This window comes from Carcharhinus amblyrhynchos, chromosome 7, assembly GCF_965287045.1.
Source record: "Carcharhinus amblyrhynchos chromosome 7, sCarAmb.v2.hapA, whole genome shotgun sequence".
NCBI classification, from domain to species: domain Eukaryota; kingdom Metazoa; phylum Chordata; class Chondrichthyes; order Carcharhiniformes; family Carcharhinidae; genus Carcharhinus; species Carcharhinus amblyrhynchos.
Genome location: NC_137330.1, coordinates 109,890,214 through 109,911,427, shown reverse-complemented (window position 1 = coordinate 109,911,427; position 21,214 = coordinate 109,890,214). Strand labels below are relative to the sequence as shown.

The 21,214-nt window shown below is 44.1% G+C and overlaps 1 protein-coding gene across 3 annotated transcripts in view; it reads left to right on the top strand.

Moving 5' to 3' along the window:
- The window catches only part of LOC145345201 (uncharacterized), a 559,547-nt gene that overhangs the window by 189,582 nt on the left and 348,751 nt on the right, over positions 1–21,214 (top strand). The window lies entirely within an intron of this gene.

Here is a 21,214-nt window from a genome sequence, read left to right as displayed (position 1 = left end):
ACTGCTGCCAGGTGTTCCCGAATGCTGGCATCATCCCACCCCGGAACGCCTCCTGAGGTGTCAGAGACCCAAACCAACTGCCTGGTGACATCCTCCTAGCAGTAACCCTAGGTCAGGGGAGAGCTGGAATGGTCCCTCATTTGCCAAAGAGTGAGAATTATTTCTCTGCTCTGTAATTCCTTGGGGACGAGTGACCGTATTATGATAGAATTCTTTGTCAAGGTGGATAATGATGTAGTTGATTCTGAGACCATGGCCCTGAATCTCTTTAAAAGGCAGGAATTAGCCATGATGGGTTGGAAAATATTACTGAAAGGAAAGACAGTGGACAGGCAATGGCAGGCATTTAAAGAACGAATAGATGAACTTCAGAAGTTGTTTATTCCTGTTTGGGGCAAGAGTGGTAAGGGAATTGGGGCCAAACCATGGTTTTCAAGGGAAATTAGAGAAAATATCAGATTCAAGGAAGAAGCATACAAATTGGCAATAAAACATGATGGCCTGAAGATTGGGAGCAGTTTAAATTCAGCAAAGGAGGACCAAGGGATTGATTAAGAAGAGAAAAATAGAGTATGAAAGTAAGCTGGCAACGAACATAAAAACTGACTGTAGAAGTTTCTATAGATATGTAAAGAGAAAAAGAGATTGACAAAAACTAATGTAGGCTCCTCATTGTCAGAAATGGGAGAATTCATAATGGGGAATAAAGAAATGGCCAAGGAAATAAATTTGTACTTTGCTTCAATCTTCACAAAGGAAGACATGTATAAGGTATCAGAAATGCTGAGAGAAACATGTTTTAGTGAGGATCTGAAGGAAATCACCATTAGTAGAGAAATGATTTTGGGGAAATTGATGGGGTTGAAGGTGGATAAATCTCCAGGTCCTGATTATCTTCATCCCAGAGTACTTAAGGAAGTGGCCCTGGAAATAGTGGATCCATTGGTAGTTATTTTCCAAAATTTTTTGGACTCTGGAATAATTCCTACAGATTGGAGGGTAGCTAATGTAAACCTGCTATTCAAAAAGGGAGGTAGAGAGAAAACATGGAACTTTGGACCAGTGAACTTAACATTAGTCCTGGGGAAGTTGCTAGAATCCATTATCAAGGATTTCATAACTAGGCATTTGGAAGGCAAAGTCAGCATGGATTTACAAAAGGGAAATTATGCTTGACAAATCTATTGGAATTTTTGAGGATACAACTAGTAGAGTTGACCGAGGAGAATCAGTGGATGTAGTTTATTTAGAACATAGAACATGACAGCACAGTTCAGGCTTTTCGGCCCTCAATGTTGAGCCGAGCTATGTCCAATTCCAAGATCAAGCTATCCCACTCCCTATAATTCTGGTGTGCTCCATGTGCCTATCCAATAACCGCTTGAAAGTTCCTAAAGCGTCCGACTCCACTATCCCAGCAGGCAGTCCAACGATTCTCTGAATGAAGAATCTACCTCGGGCATCCTTCCTATATCTCCCACCATGAACCTTATAGTTATGCCCCCTAGTAACAGCTACATCCACCTGAGGAAATAGTTTCTGCACGTCCACTCTATAATCCCTCTCATCATCTTATAAACCTCTATTAAGTCGCCTGTCATCCTCCTCCGCTCTAAAGAGAAAAGCCCCAGCTCCCTCAAACTTACCTCACAAGACCTACCCTCCAAACCAGGCAGCATCCTGGTAAATCTCCTCTGTACTCTCTCCAATGCTCCCACATCCTTCTCGTAGTGAGGTGACCAGAACTGAACACAATATTCCAAATGTGGTCTCACCAACGTCCAGTATAGTTGCAGCATAACCCCACGGCTCTTAAACTCAAACCCCTGTTAATAATGTCCTATGAGGAGAGACTGAGGGATTTAGGGTTGTTTTCGTTGGAAAGAAGGCGGCTAAGAGGGGATCTTATTGAAACATATAAGATGATTAGAGGTTTAGATAGGGTGGATAGTGATAGCCTTTTTCCTCGGATGGAGAAAGCTAGCACGAGGGGGCATGGCTTTAAATTAAGGGGGGGTAGCTACAGGACGGATGTCAGGGGTAGGTTCTTTACCCAGCGGGTGGTGAGGGATTGGAATGCCCTGCCTGCTGCGGTTGTAAATGCGTCTAGTTTGGGGGCGTTTAAGAGATCTCTGGATAGGTTTATGGACGAAAAGGGATTGGTATAGGCTAGTGGGTCATTGTTTTTGTAACTGGTCGGCGCAACATCGTGGGCTGAAGGGCCTGTTCTGCGCTGTAATGTTCTATGTTCTATGTTCTAACACACTATAAGCCTTCTTCACGGCAAAATCCACTTGAGTGGCAACCTTCAGAGATCTGTGAATATGAACCCCAAGATCTCTCTGTTCCTCCACATTCCTCAGAACCCTGCTGTTGACCCTGTAATCCACATTTAAGTTTGTCCTACCAAAATGAATCACCTCACACTTAGCAGGGTTAAACTCCATCTGCCACTTTTCTGCCCAGCTCTGTATCCTATCAATGTCTCTTTGCAGCCTACAAGAGCCCTCCACCTCATCCACTACTCCACCAATCTTGGTGTCATCAACAAATTTACTAACCTACCCTTCAGCCCCCTCTTCCAAATCATTGATAAAAATCACAAATAGCAGAGGACCCAGCACTGATCCCTGTGATACACCGCTGGTAACTGACCTCCAGTCTGAAAATTTTCCTTCCACCACCACCTATGATAAGCCAGTTACTTAACCAATCGGTTAAATTTCCTTCTATCCCACACATTCTTACCTTCTTGGTGAGCCTACCATGGGGGACGTTATCAAATGCCTTACTAAAATCCATGTATACGACATCAACTGCTCGACTTTCATTCACACACTTAGTTACCTCCTCAAAGAATTCAATCAAATTTGTGAGGCAGGACTTACCCTCATGAAACCGTGTTCACTATCCCGGATTAAACTGTACCTTTCCAAATGGTCATAGATCTTATCTCTCAGGACCCTTTCCATTAACTTACCGACCACCGAAGTAAGACTAACTGGCCTGTAATTACCAGGGTCATTCCTATTTCCTGAAAAGCGGAACAACATTTGCCACTCTCCAGTCCTCTGGCACTATCCCCGTGAACAGTGAGGACCCAAAGATCAAAGCTAAAGGCCCCACAATCTCATCCCTTGCCTCCCAAAGTATTCTAGGATGTATCCCATCTGGCCCAGGGGACTTATCCACCCTCAGGTTTTTTCAGAATTGTTAATATATCTTCCCTCAGAACATCTACCTCCTCCATTCTATCCTGTATCACACTCTCATCCTCAAAAACATGGCCCCTCTCCTTAGTGAGCATTGAAGAAAAGTATTCATTTAACGCCTCACCTATCCCTTCTGACTCCATGCACAAGTTCCCACTACTGTCCTTGACTGGCCCCAACCTCACCCTGGTCATTCTTTTATTTCTCACATATGAGCAAAAAGCCTTGGGGTTTTCTTTTATCTGACCTGCCAAGGACTTCTCGTGCCCCCTCCTAGGTTTCCTCAGCCCTTTCTTTAACTCATTCCTAGCTACCTTGTTACACTTAAGCAACCCAACTGAACCTTGTTTTTTCATTCTTACATACGCTCCCTTTTTCCTCTTGACAAGACATTCCTTTCTGAACCCTGGTTCCCTCACTTGGCCATTTCCTCCCTGCTTGACAGGGACATACCCATCAAGGACACACAGCATTTGTTCCTTGAAAGAGCTCTACTTTTCGTTTGTGCCCATACCTGACAGTTTCTGCTCTCATCTTATGCTCCCTAATTCTTGTCTAATTGCATCATAATGACCCCTACTCCAATTATAAATCTTGCCCTGTCATGTGACCCTATCTCTCTCCATTGCAATAATGAAGGTCACCTAATTGTGGTCCAAAGTGCTCTCCCACAAACAAATCTAACACTTAGCTTGGTTCATTACCCAGTACCAAGTCCAATGTGGCCCCACCTCTTGTTGGCTTATCCACATATTGTGTCAGGAAATCCTGCTGCACACACTGTACAAAAAGTGTCCCATCCAAACTATTTGACCTATAAAGATTCCAATTAATATTTGGAAAGTTAAAGTCACCCATGATAACTACCCTGTGACCTCCACACCTATCCATAATCTGCTTTGCCATTTCCTCCTCCACATCTCTATTACTATTTAGGGGCTTATAAAAAACTCCTAACAACGTGACCGATCCTTTCCTATTTCTAACTTCAGCCCATACTACCTCAGTAGGCAGATCGCCCTCAGTGCCTTTCAGCAGCCGTTAAACTATCCTTGATTAACAATGCTACTCCTCCACCTCTTTTACTGCCTTCCCTACTCTTAGTGAAACATCCATACCCTGGAACTGCCAACAACCATTCTTGTCCCTGTTCTAACCATGTCTCTGTAATGGCCACAGCATCATAGTCTCAAGAACCAATCCACGCTCCAAGTTACTTTATTCCTGATGCTCTTTGCATTGAAGAAGATACACTTCAACCCACCATCCTATCTGCACTCCTGCAACCTTGGTACCTTCCTCAGTACCTCACGACTCAACACTGGCTTTTGGACTACATCTCATTTCCCCCCTCCCCCAAACCCCCGACAAATTAGACTTTCAGAAGGCTTTCGACAAGGTCTCACAGAACAGATTACTATATAAAATTAAAGCACATGGGATTGCAGGTAATGACTTGAGATGGATAGAAAGCTGGTTAGCAGGTAGGAAGCAAAGAGTTGGCAGAAATGGGACTTTTTCTGATTGATAGTCAGTGAGTAGTGGGGTTCCGCAAGGATCTGTGCCAGGACCCCAACTGTTCACATTTATATAATAATGATTTGGAACTGAATGTATTATCTCCAGATTTGCAGATGATACAAAGTTGGGTATGAGGGTGATCAGTGAGGGGGATGCAGAGATGCTTAAGTATGATTTGGACAGGCTGAATGTGTGGGCATCTGTATGGCAGATGCAATATAATGTGGATTAATGTGAGGTTATCCACTTGGGTAGCAATAATAGGAAGACAGATTATTACTTGAATGGGTGTAAATTGAGAGAGGTGGATACTCAGCCAGACCTTGGAGTCCTCGTGCATCAGTCGCTGAAAGTAAGCACACAGGTGCAGCAGGTGGTAAGAAGGCAAATGGTATGTTGGCCTTCATAGCGAGAGGATTTGAGTATAAGGATAGGGGTGTTTTGCTGCAATTATATAGGGCATTGGTGAGGTCACACCTGGAGCATTACGTGCAGTTTTGGTATCCTTATCTGAGGAAGGATGTCCTTGTTATAGAAGGAGTACATCGAAGGTCTAACATGTGAGGATAGATTAAGTCAGTTAGGATTATATTCATTGGAGTTTAGAAGAGTGGGAAAAATTTATAAAATTCTAACAGAGTTAGACAGCATAGATTCAGAAAGAATGTTCCCAATGGTAGGGGAGTCCAGAATTAGGGGTCATCGTTTGAAGATAAGGCATAAACCTTTTAGAACTGAGGTGAGGAGAAATTTCTCACCCAGAGGCTCTTGGGGCTAATGGGATCAGGAGGTACGGGAGGAAAGGGGGATCAGGATGTTGTACTCAATGATCAGCCATGAATGGTGGAGCAGGCTCGAAGGGCTGAATGGGCTACTCCTTCTTCTAGTTTCTATGTTAACAAGAAATGTGACTGCAGAACCGCATCAGTCATAGGCGTGGTATTTACAGATCTTTGACCTGTGCCTTTAGGAACAAATTCCAGATGTTAATTCCTTAAAATAACTGGTATGTGTTTAATGATATAATGGGAGGGAAAGAAAGGATGAAATACAATTCAGTCAGTGGATTGATGTTTGGTGCTTGGCTTGAAAGACCAGTGAGAATTGCCTCACTCACTTGTTCATATTGTAACAGCCACTCAAAGAAGTCCAACTAACAGGGCAAAAGCCGCAGTGTGAAGTCATTCTAAAACCCATCTGAGAGACTAGTCTCAGCTTTTAAGATGGACATTGTCAGACATGTAGTGACTTCAATCAGGCCACTGAGGTTGGCCTATTGGTGTATGAACTCCCTGATTCAGGATTCAATTGACGGGCCAATCTGGGAGTTTTTACTTTGTACTTAACCAGGAGTGTCAGTTCCTCTGGCACTCCCAGAGATAGACTGCTGACTGCTAGCACTCTGTATACTGCTGTTAGATAAAGGGATTTTGGTGAAGGGACTTCTGCCTCCACAGACTCATTACAAAACGGCAATTATTTTCTTAAAGCAGCAAAAGCAAGAACCAATAAGACACAGACTGCCAGTTATATAGAGAGGAAAATGCCTTTGAAATCATTTCAAGGCATTGTTAAATGATGCTAGTGCAGCTGGCAGCTACACCAGAGATTTGGCTGGGCTGCTGCACTCTGCTCCAAGAGTTTCTTGGAGGTCATGTGTCTCCTCTTGGGAGAGGGGATCCTGCATAACTCCACTTTTTGTTCACTGCAGCCTCTTCCTGTCAGTTAAATTCATCAATGTAACCTTTGGATGACTCTAACTTCTTTTCCTTCTTCAGCCTCCACTGAGAGGTTAGGGGCTTATGGTCGTTCCTGGGGGAAAATCAGAGGCAATTCAAATGGATCTTCATTACTATGTACAGCTTTAATGATTATACTCAAATATGGAGAAGATAATATCAATTTCCCCCACTCACCCGACTCCAAAGAACAAAGAAAATTACAGGAACAGGCCCTTCAGCACCCCCTAAGGTCGCACCAAACATGCTTCCCGACTGAACTAAAATCCTCCGCCCTCCCGGGGACCGTATCCCTCTATTCCCATCCTATTTGTGTATTTGTGTATCATATCATACATGTCATGTATTCCCATCCCACCCATACTCACCCTTGGTCTGAGGTCTCTCCAGCTCTGCTGATAGTGATGATGGCAATACAGAGCTACTGGCAGCTCTCGGGGACGGGATCTTCCTCTCCCCCCGGCGGCCTGTAATCATGGAGATGGACTGGATGCTGACCATGGGCACTTAATATAGCGGGCCTTCCCCAGCAGAGGATGTCGGAATCCAGCTGGTTCTTCTGCCACAGGGTGAGACCCCTGTCGCAGGCATTAAATTCCACCCATTTTGTTCTCCATCCATTGATTTATAATTCACCAGATTGATTCCGGGAATGAAAGACTTGATATGTGAGGAGAGATTAAACAGTTTGGGTTTATGCTCGCTGGAGTTTAGAAGGATGGGGGTGGGGGAGAGGGTGGTTCAGATCGAAATATATAAAATACTAAAAGGGAATGATGAAGTCAACACAGGCCAAACGTTTCCCTTGTGGGGCAATCTACATGGTGGCACAGTGGTTAGCATTGCTGCCTCACAATGCCAGGGACCCGGGTTCAAATCTCGGCTTGGGTCACTGTGCAGAGTCTGAAAATTCACCCCGTGTTTGTGTTTGTTCCACCCGGGTGCTCCGCTTTCCTACCACAGTCTGAAAGACACCCTGGTTAGCGGCATTGGCTATGCTGAATTCTCCCTCGGTGTACCCGAACAGGCGCCGGAGTGTGGCTCCTAAGGGATTTTCACAGTAACTTCATTGCAGTGTTAATGTAAGCCAATTTGTGACATTAACAATTAAACTTTAATCTAGAACAAGAGGTCGTAGGGTATATGTTGAGAGGTAATAGACCTAAAACTGTGATGAGGAGGAACTACTTCTCGCAGAGGGTGGTGAATTTGTGGAAGTCACTGTCTTATAGCGCAGTGGAGTCAGAATCATTGAATGGTTTCAAGAAGAATATCAGATATATTTCTGATTTTAAAAAAGGGGTAGCGGGATATGGGGAAGAGGTGGGGAGGTGGATTTGAGACCAGGGAGAGATCAGCCATGATCTGATTGAATGGCAGAGCAGATTCAAAGAGCTGAATTTGCCTATTTCTGTTCCTAAATCCTGTGTTCCCATTATTAAAGTTTTGAAGAAGTTCTGGGATCAAACCTGTTCTGAGCAATATATTGTCAAAAGTATTACCAAATTCTTATGAAATTTCACTTTGCACAATTTCAGTATGTTTCATTACCCACGTATAGGCATTAACAAATGTATGAAAATAGCAAACAGTCATTTCATTTGCACACTATAATCACTTATACTGCTAAGAACAGTTTCACCTCTGAAGTCTGTTAACTCTAAAAGCATAGCCATTGTGCAGTACCATTCCAGGCTACACTGATTTTAAAAGCAATAAACAAAAAGTGTTTTCTAGATGCATTTTACCTTTTGCCAGCAGGACTAATGCATAATGGGCAACTGTACATGACCATTTTTTCTGATTTTATTTTTCATGAAGGCTTTTCTGATAAAGGAAAGATGTACTGTGACTTTTCCCATAAAGAATGTTGTTTCCTTAATGATTCATTTCCTTTGATTGAGGGGATGGCATTTTCTCCTCCTACACATGCATGTGCTTTCTGTAACACTGCAGCATAAACATGACACACACCCACCTCTGAGAGTGGAATTCAGCTGTAAAGTTAGTTACAACGCAGCCTTGCATTTTAACAAATCACAGAGCGCACAGTTTCGAAACGCAGTGACATTGGCGGCTGGACGCTCGTGTGCATGAGAGGGAAAGGGAGAAGAGCTACGATATGAACGGAATTGACGAGTTCCCTTTAAAAGCTCGATTTCCATTTCCACATCTCCACCCTGTCAATTGTATGGACTGACATGGAAGGGTTAATAAGGACTCGGTTTGGAGGGGGATGCCTGTGGCATGCTTAGTCAGTTGGCAAACTTGCAGGAAGAAAAGGCTCGTTCGATTCACTTGAGCCAAGTTTTTCCTGTCTTGAAGTGGAAATATTGAGTCAATGGAAAAGAAGGAACAATGAAAAAGAAATGTCCTGTACATCTGGCATCCTGACTCCTTCAATCTTTAAGTATCTTAATGACATACAGTATAATGTGCATGTATCAAATAAATCACTATTTATATTTTTAAAAAGTGTATTGCAATGCAGTATCAATAGGAATGAAAGTTTAGAAGTGAAAATTTGCAATTGTGGACAATGTTCTCTTTATAATAAGTTTGCAGATGACACCAAGATTGGTGGCATAGTGGCCAGTGAAGAAGGTTATCTCATATTGCAATGGGCTCTTGTTCAGTTGGGCCAGTGAGCTGATGAATGGCAGATGGAGTTGAATTTAGATAAATGCGAGGTGATGCATTTTGAACCAGGGCAGGACTTACTCAGTTAATGGTGGGGCATTGGGGAGAGTTATAGAACAAAGAGATCTAGGAATACAGGTTCATAACTCCTTGAAAGTGGAGTCACAGGTGGACAGAGTGGTGAAGAAGGCATTCGAAATGCTTGGTTTCATTGGTCAGAACATTGAATACAGGAGTTGGGATGTCTTGTTGAAGTTGTACAAGACATTGGTAAGGCCACACTTGGAATACTGTGTACAGTTCAGGTTACCTATTGTAGAAAGGATATTATTAAACTAGAAAGAGCGCAGAAAAGATTTACTAGATTTACTCCTTATAACCCAAACTTGATGGTTTGAGTTATAAGGAGAGGCTGGATAGACTGGAACTTTTTTATGTGGAGCATAGGAGGCTTCGGGGCGATCTTATAGTGGTCTATAAAATAATGAGGGGCATAGATCAACTTGATAGTCAATATCTTTTCCCAAAGGTAGGGGAGTCTGAAACTAGAGGGCATAGGTTTAAGGTGAGAGGGGAAAGATACAAGAGTCCAGAGGGTCAATTTTTTCATGGAGAGGGTGGTCAATATCTGGAACAAGCTGCCAGAGGTAGCAGTAGAGGTGGTACAATTTTGTCTTTTAAAAAGCATTTAGACAGTTACATATGAGCCAAGTGCAAGTAATTGGGACTCGCTTAGGGGTCCAAACAAAAGGGTGGCATGGGTGACCGAAGGGCCTGTTTCCATGCTGTAATATCTCTGTGACTCTAATAAAAAAGAGAAAATGCTAGATAAGCTCAGCAGGTCTGGCAGCATCCATGGAGAGAAAAACAGAGTTAACATTTTGGATCTGAATGATCCTCCCACAGAACAAAAGGTTTAGATCTGAAACATTGGGGTGAATTTTCCCATTCCACCACCACGGGAATCGGAGCAGCAAGGGGCAGAACATAGAAAGGTTTGCTGACCTCGGGGCAGGATTTTCCAGTATCGGGGTGAGCAAGGCTGGAAAATCCTGTGTGGTGGCATTCTGTCCCTCTACAGATGCTGAGTCGCTGAGCAGAGACTGATATCCAAGTTCTACACACATGAGGACGGTCTCAACAGGGATTTTGAGTTCATGTAGCACTATCTGTAACCCCCATGACTTGCCTGGGTTTGCAAAACCTCACTTACTGTCCTGTCTGAGACAATACACATCTCTTTAACCTGTGCTTAATGCTCCTTCCATTCACATTGTTGGCCTCTTTAAGACTTGAATAGCAGGTTAGTTGTAAAGACTCGCATTCTAATCAGTAATCAGTAAACTGTCTGTGCTGTTGTACACTCTGTCTGAGGCCAGAACTCTCCATTCACCTGACGAAGGGGCAAACCCCGAAAGCTTGCGAGTTTACTATCAAATAAATCGGTTGGACTTAAACCTGGTGTTGTCAGACTTCTTACTGCGTCTACCCCAGTCCAACGCCGGCATCTCCACAGATGCTGCCAGACCTGCTGAGTCTATCCAGCATTTTCAGTTTGTATTTCAAGTCTACAGCACCTGCAGTATTTTGCTTTAATTTGTATGCTCTCCTTATGCTATGCATGTTTTCACCATAGAACACACATTACAGTGTTTCTGTGACATTGTGTGGGCTTTGGATCGCTAACCTAGTCTCTACTGTGAACCTGCCCAGTCAAGTTCAGCTCATCAACAGACTCAGCACACAATGGCCATTTATCCCTTCAACCTCTGTCATCAGTTACTCCACTTAACCCAGCCACAACATAACAAGACAGAAATTCAATATCAGTTTCGCTGAAAACATTGAAAACGTCAAACATCTACTCCAGTAAGAATACAAGAACATTAGGAACATGAGTAGGCTATCCCCACCTGCCCCCGAAACTTTCAATCTTTTCAATTCATCTTAGTATACGGCCCTCGACAAACAGTAGTCCAGACTTTCATCAGTCAGCTTTCTGATCTACTTACTTCGAAACTGAGCACTATGTAAAGGATATCTGAGCCAGGGAACAGTTACAACTGAGATTCCTAAATGTGAGGTTATTCACTTTGGAAGCAAAAACAAGAAGGCAGATCACTACCTGAATGGCTGTAAATTGGGAGAGGGGAGTGTGCAGCTAGACCTGGGTGTCCTTGTGCACCAGGCACTGAAGGTAAGCATGCAGGTGCAGCAGGTGGTGAAAAAAGGCAAATGGCATGTTGGCCTTCATTGCGCGAGGTTTCGAGTGCAGGAACGGGGATGTGTTGGTGCAGTTGTACAGGTCCTTGGTGAGGCCACACCTAGAGTATTGTGTGCGGTTTTGGTCTCCTTTTCTAAGAGAGTGCAGCGAAGGTTTACCAGGCTGATTCCAGGGATGGCGAGATTGATGTCTGAGGACAGACTGACAAGGTTAGGATTGTTTTTGCTGGAGTTCAGACGAATGAGAGGGGATCTCATGGAGACTTATAAAATTCTAACAGGACTAGACAGGGTAGATGCAGGGAGGATGTTTCCGATCATGGGGGAGTCCAGAACCAGGGGTCACAGTCTGAAGATTCGGGGTAGACCATTTAGAACAGAGATGAGACATGTCTTCACCCAGAGAGTGGTGAATCTGTGGAATTCATTAGTACTTGATGCCAAAACATTGAACAATTTCAAGAGGCGGCTGGATATAGCACTTAGGGTGAATGGGATCAAAGGTTATGGGGAGAAAGCAGGATTAATGTACTGAGTTGGATGATCAACCATGATCATTATGAATGCAGGAGCAGGCTCAAAAGGCCAAATGGCCTTCTCTTGCTCCTATCGTCTATGCTTCTATGAGTTATAACAGGAAAGGAGCACATGGTCTTGGAGAAAATCTTTAAAAACAGGCAGTTCTTCTTAATTGGGGAAGAGAAGGTTTAGGGGCATCTAAACATTTGAAAATTAGGGAAGGTTTGAAGAGGATGAAACCCTGTTTGCACTGGCTGATAAATCAGTAGCAACATCAACTTCAGATTATTACCAGAAGAAGAAAGGAAATTAGAAGAATATTTTTCACCCGGAGGGTTACTAGAGCAAGAAAGCTCAATTGATACAAAAACCTTCACATCAGGGAATTGCAAAATGTTTGAAAAGGAAGAATGTAAATAGACTCGGGCAAAGAGCAAGTAAATGATTGGCATTTTACCATCCTGTTCATCTGCCATGGAAATCAGAGTGGGCGAGGGGTGGACCATAGAAAGATCTGTTGACTTCTGGCGGGATTTTACGGTTTCAGGGTGAGCGAGGCCGTACAATCTCACCCAATGAGTTTTAAGTGGGTCCCTCCACTTAAAAGCTTAACTCCTCTTGTGGGGCAATTTCGAATGAGAGGTCATCGTTTTGAGATAAGAGGTGGCAGATTTAAAACAGATGAGGGGAAATTCATCCTTTCAAAGGGTGGTGAATCCGTAGAATTCAGTGTCCTAGTGCAGTGGTTGCCAGTGTAAATTTAAGGAGGGAATAGACAGATTTTTAATTCAGCACTGGGCTGAAGGGTCATGGAGAATGGGCAGAAAAGTGGAGTTTAGGCTGAGACAAGATTACCCAAGCTAGCATTGAATGACGGAGAAGGCACAAGGGACTGAATTACCAACTCTTGCTCCTAGTTCTTATGTTCTTAGTACCACTGTTAGTGCGATGGGCCAAATGGCCTCCACCTGTGCTGTATTTCTGATACCTTTATGATGCACCCAGGGCATTTCCTCCTGTCATATGATGTGATGGAAACATTCAACTATGTCACTTATAGGTGTGCATGTACCTACCTGCATGTATGAACGCATGCAGATCCACATATGATGTGATGGAAACATTCAACTATATCACTTATGGGTGTGCATATACTACCTGCATGTGTGAATGCATGCAGATCCACATAAGCGTACGTGCCTACACTGGTGCACCTACAATGTTTACAGTACTGAATGATTAAGTCTTTTGAAGTAAATTCACTAATCTGTGAAACCTCACCTATAGAATGTCAGGAACAAATGTGACAGAAACTGAGCAGCTTCCTGTTGCTCGTGATGTGAACTTACTGCAGCACAGAGGGAAAATGTGATGTTGCATGAAAAACTGTGGCCAGCCATTGTGATTGGGTGATTTCAGAACAAGCCACATTAGCAGAGCCACAAGGGGTATCCTATCCTCATCTTTTCTATGCCTGTGAGTTTACTGCAGCCAAAAATTGTTTTTTTGCTGAAAATGCCCAACAATGAACAAATAATCACATTGCATTCAAAGGAGATGGAGGGGCATTGACTATCTAGCTGACCTATGTCTTTTCCCAAAGGTAGGGGAGTCTAAAACTAGAGGGCACAGGTTTAAGGTGAGAGGGGAGAGATACAAAAGTGTCCAGAGGGGCAATTTTTTCACACAAAGGGTGTTGAGTGTCTGGAACAAGCTGCCAGAGGTAGTAGTGGAGGAGGGTACAATTTTGTCTTTCAAAAAGTGTTTAGACAGTTAGATGGGTAAGATGGGTGTAAAGGCCAAATGCGGGCAATTGAGACTAGCTTAGTGGTTAAAAAAAGGGCAGCGTGGACAAGTTGGGCCAAAGGGCATGTTTCCTTGCTGTAAGCCTCTATGAAATGAATCAATTTGTGTAAATGCCAATTCTAGCCATCACTTAGGTTATAATGGGAGTGGGAGGGTTGTCTTATGAGGAAAGGTTGGACAGATTAGGTTCGTGTCCACTTGGGTTTAGAAGAGCAAAAGGCAACTTGCATCAAAACATATGTGGAAGCTAGAAGAAGGAGTAGGCCACTCGGCCCCCAGGCCTGCTCTGCCATTCATTATGATCATGGCTGATCATCAAATACCTAATTTCCCCCTTCTCCCCATATCCCTTGATCCCTTTAGCCTTGAACCATCTAAGACCCTGGAAGGTCTTGACAGGGTGGATGTGGAGAGAATGTTTCCTCTTCTGGGAGAATCTAGAACAAGAGGTCACCCTTTAAAAATAAGGGGTCACCCATTTAAGACAGAGATGAGAATGCTTTTCTCTGAGTGCTATGAGCCTTTAGAACTCTCTTCTTCAAAAAAGGAAGCAAAAGAGCAGCATGGTGGCCCAGTGGTCAGCACTGCCGCCTCACAGCGCCAGGAATCCGGATTCGATTCCAGCCTCACATCACTGTCTGTGTGGAGTTTGCATGTTCTCTGCGTGTCTGCACGGGTTTCCTCCGGGTACTCCGGTTCCCCGTTCCAAAGATGTGTGACTTAGGTGAATTGGCCATGTTAAATTGCCCCTTAATGTCAGGGGGATTAGCAGGTTTGAACATGGGGTTAGGGGGATTCAGCCTGAATGGGATTGTTCTCGGTGCAGGCCCGATGGGCCGAATGGTCTCCATCTGTACTGTAGAGATTCTATGAAAAGGCAGTGGAAGCAGAGTTTTGGAATATTTTTAAGACAGAGCTCAATAGATTATTGTTAAGCAAGGTGTTGAAAGGATATCAGGGGTAGGCAGGAGTATGGAGTTAAGTTTACAGTCAGATCAGCTATGATCTTATCAAACGGTGCAGCAGGCTCAAGGGGCCAAGTAGCTTACTCCTGCTTCTAAATTGTAACAAGTATCACCCCCTCCGCCTTTGTGTTGCAGCTTTCTGCAGTTTTTCTCCATTTATATAATACTGTTTGTTTGCTCTCCATTGCAAAATGAACAATCTCAAGTCAATAGAGGTGTTACTCAGGTATGAAATGGCAGAGGTACACTATACCCAGAATATTTATCCAAGTACGCCAAGCTAGCATATACACTTATATGACAAAGAAGTACATTGCAAATGGATCTTTACTCCAACGTTGGAATAACTCAATAGGTAAGCTCTAGGGCATGGTTGCACAGTGGTTAGCAATGCTGCTTCACAGTGCCAGGGAGCCGAGTTCAATTCCTGGCTTGGGTCGCTGTGTGAAGTCTGCACATTCTTCCTGTTTTTGCATGGGTTTCCTCAGGGTGCTCCAGTTTCCTCCCACATCCAATGATGTGCAGGTCAGGTTGATAGGCCATGCTAAGTTGCCCCTTAGTGTTAGAGGGATTAGCAGGGTAAATGTGAGGTTACGAGAATAGGGCCCGAGTAGGATTGTGGCCGATACAGACTGGATGGGCTGAAGGGCCTCCTTCTGCACTGTAGAGATTCTATGAATCACCTGGGCAAAAGCTATAGCAGGGACCTGGCAGCAGGAGCTAGTGGAGACCCAGACTCGGTGTTGTAATGGCATCCAGAGTGAGGAGCCAAACCCAAATTGTTTTTGCAATTGGAACTGTTAGCCCGGGGGTTCCGATGTTTTAATAGCTGGTTTTTCAGTTTAGTTCTCGTGAGCAGCTGCTCCTGAACTTCAGGCAGTTTCGTGGTTCCAATTCTGAAAAGCCTGCAAAAAAACAACGAAGCAGCAACTGGGAGTGTTCTTGATAGAAGATCTGTCTGAAACCTGGCAAGTCTCTTAATCGTTTTACAGATAATTGGCCAGTGTGGAAAACACTGTTGGATTCGCCTCCCACTGCAGTTAGCCTCAAACATGGAGAATTCCACCCACTATCGCCTGCTTTATTGCTCTCGCAGAATGGGAATGAAATCCCTAATTGTGACTGGAGGTTTTCTTAAAAAAAGGTTTACAAATAGAACATAGAACACTACAGCACAAACAGGCCCTTCGGCCCACAAGTTGCGCCGATCACATCATCACCTACCAACCTACAGACCTATCTATAACCCTCAATCTCATTAAACCCCATATACTCATCCAGAAGTCTTTTAAAAGACCCCAGCGAGTTCGCCTCCACCACCACTGACGGCAGCCGATTCCATTCACTCACCACCCTCTGAGTGAAAAACTTACCCCTAACATCACTTCTGAACCTCCCTCCCCGCACCTTAAATCTGTGTCCTCTCGTAGCGACCATTTCAAACCGGGGAAATAGCCTCTGAGAGTCCACCCTATCTATTCCTCTCAACATTTTGTAAACTTCTATCAGGTCGCCTCTCAACCTTCGTCTCTCCAGGGAAAAGAGTCCCAGCTCCCTCAACCTAACTTCATAAGGCATGCCTCCCAGTCCAGGCAACATCCTTGTAAATCTCCTCTGCACCCTTTCAATAGCTTCTACATCCTTCCTATAGTGAGGCGACCAGAACTGCGCACAATACTCCAAATGAGGCCTGACAAGGGTCTTATAAAGTTCCAGCATTACCTCCCGACTCCTAAACTCAATCCCTCGATTAATGAAGGCCAGTACACCATACGCCTTCTTGACCACCTCCTCCACCTGCGAGGCCGATTTAAGAGTCCTGTGGACCCGGACCCCAAGATCCTTCTGCTCCTCAACACTACTCAGACTTCTGCCCTTGATAATGTACTCGTTCATCCCGTTGGTTCTGCCAAAATGGACGACTACACATTTATCCGCGTTGAAGTCCATCTGCCACTTCTCCGCCCAGTCCTGCATCCTATCTATGTCCTGCTGCAACTTTTGCCATCCTTCCAGATCATCCACAACACCACCGACCTTCGTGTCATCAGCGAACTTACTTACCCATCCCTCCACTTCCTCATCCAGGTCATTTATGAAAATGACAAACAACAAGGGTCCCAGAACAGATCCTTGAGGCACTCCGCTGGTGACTGACCTCCATTCAGAAAAAGCCCCATCCACAACCACTCTCTGCCTTCTGCAGGCAAGCCAGTTCTGGATCCACAAGGCCAAAGGCCCTTGGATCCCATGCCCTCTCACCTTCTCAAGAAGTCTTGCATGGGGGACCTTATCAAACGCCTTGCTGAAGTCCATGTACACTACGTCCACGGCACTTCCTTCGTCAATGTGTTCAGTCACATTATCGAAGAACTCAACTAGGCTTGTAAGGCACGACCTGCCCTTGACAAATCCATGCTGACTATTCCTGATCATGTCAAACCTCTCCAAATGTTCGTAAATCTTGTCCCTCAGAAGCCTCTCCATCAGCTTACCGACCACTGAGGTCAGACTCACCGGTCGGTAATTTCCCGGGCTATCTCTGTTCCCTTTCTTAAAAATAGGAACTACATCCGCAATCCTCCAATCCTCTGGAACCTCTCCCGTCTCCATTGACGACGCAAAGATCATCGCCAGGGGCTCTGCAATCTCTTCCCTCGCCTCCCACAGTATCCTGGGGTACATCCCATCTGGTCCCGGCGACTTATCTACCTTGATAGAATTCAAAAGTTCCAACACATCCTCCTCCTTAATATTCACGTACTCAATCCTTTCCATCTGCTGCAAATCCATAACAAAATCTCCCAGATCGGCTTCCACCGTGAATACTGAGGCGAAGTACTCGTTAAGCACCTCCGCCATTTCTTCTGGTTCCACACAAACCTTTCCCCCCTCACCTTTTATAGGTCCTATCCCTTCTCTTCTTATCCTTTTACCTTTCTGGGTTCACCCAATCTCTGGGTTCACCCAAGATAGGCTGTAAATTCGCAGTGTGCAACACAATTTGCATGACGCCTTTTGGGAGAAGCGCAAACAATCCAGTTCTTGAGTTAAGACTGTGCTGAGTTTTTGTTAAGTTTATTTATTTGTTTCACAAGTAGACATTAACACTGCAATGAAGTTACTGTGAAAATCCCTTAGTCGCCACACTTCGGCGCCTGTTCGGGTAAACTGAGGGAGATTTTCATAGAAATCATAGACAGCCTACAGTGCAGAAGGAGGCCATTCGGCCCATTGAGTCTGCACTGACAACAATCCCACCCAGGCCCTTACCCCATACTCCCACATATTTACCTGCTAATCCTCTAACCTAGACATCCCGGGGCAATTGAGCATGGCGTACGCACTTAACCTGCATATCTTTGGACTATGGGAGGAAACCGGAGCAACCAGAGGAAACCCATGTAGACATGTGCAAACTCCACGCAGACAATGACCCATGCCAGGGATCGAACCCAGGTCTCCGGCGCTGTGAGGCAGCAGTGCTAACCACTGTGCCACCGTGCCGCCCCTTCAGTATGGCCAAAACACCCAGCCAGTGTATCATTCTGCTCAGAACAATTCAGATAAGCAATTCAACCACATACTTTTTTTCTGAGCAGTTGGTACGTATCTGATTGGCTAATAATGAGGATAGTTTCATTTGCGTAAAAGGGGCAGATGCCATTTGTTGCATATCATGAGTTGGTGCCAAAGAAGTTTAGAATGGTAAGGTTGTATCAGCTACAGAGTTGAACTGCTTTGTAAATGTGGCGATTTCTTTGTAGCCACTTTCCTAATACCAGTCGATTGCTCATAGTGAATCACTAACCTGTTTTACACTGCACATGATTCTCAAGCATCTTTCCATTGATGTCAGTCTTGTTCCTTTGCCCACTTACCTGTTGTCCCAATCTATTTTTGGTTCTTTTATGAGTTTTTTGAAGTATTGAAATATTCTGATAAAGTTATGTTGCAGAGTCAATATGGAACATATATTGTGGTGAGGAGCTGATTTGATTTAATATGTTATTGTTACATATATTGGGATAAAGCATACCATAGGGAAGGAAAGCAGAGAGTGCAGAATGTAGTGTTACAGTCATAGCTTGGGTATAGAGTAAGATCAACTTAATGTGAGGTAAGTCCATTCAAAAGCCTGATGACAGCATGGGAAAAGCTATTTCTGAGTCAGTTGTTACATGCCCTCAGACTTCTGTATCTTTTTTCTGGTGATGGAAGAAAGAATGTCTGGAGTGCATGGAGTCCTTGATTATGCTGGCTGCTTTTCTGAGGCAGCAGGAAATGTAGAGAGTCAGTGGATGGGAGGCTGGTTTGAGTGATGTACTGGGCTTCATTCATGAACCTTTGTAGTTTCTTGTGGTCTTGGACAGTGCAGGAGCTATGATACATCCAGAATATCTGAGCAATAAATGCTGGTCAGCCAACAACACCCACGTCCCACAAATGAATAAAAAAAAGAAAGAATGCTTTTTATGGAGCATCTGTAGAAGTTGGTGAGAGTTGTACCAGACAGGCAAAATTTCCTTAGTCTCCTGAGAAACTAGAGGCATTGTGAGCTTTCTGAGCTATAGCGTCCGCCTGGAGGGACCAGGCAGTTGTTGGTGATCTGGACATCTAAAAACTTGAAGCTCGCGACCATTTCTACTTTATCCCCATTGATGTAGACAGGGGCATGCCTCTACTATGCTTCCTGAAGTTGATGACTATCTCCTTGATTTTGTTGACATTGAGAGATTATTGTCATTGCACCAGTTCACCAGATTCTCTATCTCTTTCCTATACTCTGTGTCATCATTGTCTGAGATCTGACCCACAACGGTGTGGTCGACAGCAAGCAGCAATCAGCAGAGTCTTACAACTTGACAGTTGATCTTTCTCTACATCCTAGCTATGACTCTAACACTGTATACTGCACTCTCTCCTTTCCTTCTCCATGAACGGTATGCTCTGTTTGTATAGCGCACAAGAAGCAACACTTTTTGCTGTATACTAATATGTGTGACAATAATAAATCAAATCAAATTAAGAAAGTACAAAAACAATTGTGAACCATTCAGTCTTTGTGTTCCTGTCTCTTAAACCTTGTGTCCGACAGAGAGACCCGGGGGATCCAGCTCTCCTCACTGACAGTGAAGACCTGTTTTCAATCCACTTTTTTGGTCTAGAATCATTTGATCTGTCTACACTGTGAGATGACAAAATAGAATTTGATGAAATGATTATATTGAATAAAACCATGCACTCAGGCAGGAGGAAGTCTTCTGCGGAGTGGAACAGGTCAGTTTATCCGGTTTGCAAGGATTAATCTTCCCCTAGGCGGTGGCCTAGTGGTATTACCACTAGACTATTCATCCAGAAACTCAGCTAATGTTCTGTGGACCCGGATTCGAATCCCGCCACGACAGATGGTGGAATTTGAATTCAATAGAAATAAAATCTGGAATTAAGAATCTGCCGATGATCACGAACCCATTGTCAACTATCGGAAAAACGCATCTGGTTCACTAATGTCCTTTAGGGAAGGAAACCTGCTGTCCTTACCTCGCCTGGCCTACATGTGACTCCAGAGCCACAGCAATGTGATTGACTCTCAACTACCCTCGAGCAACTAGGGATGGGTAATAAATGTTGACCAGCCGATGATGCCCATGCCCCACAAATGAATAAAAAAAATGAATTTATTGTCAACGTGTCCATGTGGTACAGTGTTCAGAGCATGTAAATGAAGGATAAGGCAGTCACCAAAATCAGTGTTAACATCAGCAAATCACTTAACAAATAGGCTATTTTCCTGTCAAATTAACATTGCGCAATGCTGTTAAAGTAAAATTTGTACTCTGCTTTGTTTAATAATCGCAGTGGGGATCACCTATAGGCACACATATTAACACTGCATTATATCATTGTTGCTTTTATTATTAATAACCGCATATATATAGAACATAGAACATTATAGCACAGTACAGGCCCTTCGGCCCTCAGTGTTGTGCCGAGCTTTGTCCAATCCCAAGATCAAACTATCCCACTCCCTATCATTCTGGAGTGCTCCATGTGTCTATCCAATAACCGCTTGAAAGTTTCTAAAGTGTCCGACTCCACTATCACAGCAGACAGTGCATTCCACACCCCAACCACTCTCTGAGTGAAGAATCTTTGACCAGATGCTAACAATGGGCTTTATCAGTTTACTATGACCTTTCTGTAATTGTCTGGTGAATCTGGAAAAGGGGCAAAATATCAGACATGATTGAGGGTGAGGGCTAAAGGGATGGCAGGTAAGCGGGGGTCTGGGAGAGAGGGAGTGCGGAAACAAGAGAAGCATCAAGGCCCATGATTTCACTCCCTGGCCCTGCACAGGACTCCATATCCACAGCAGCGCTGTTCACCCCCTCTGAAATGCTCCACAAGTCACTCTGTTCAAGGGCAATTGGCAATGGGCAATATGCCCTCTCCTTGCTGCATGAAATAATTTATTTTTATCCATTCATGGGACATGGGTGTCTTGGCTGGGTCAACATTTATTGCCCATCCCTAGTTGCTCTTGAACTAAGTGGTTCACGAGGCCATTTCAGACTTGAGAGTCAAC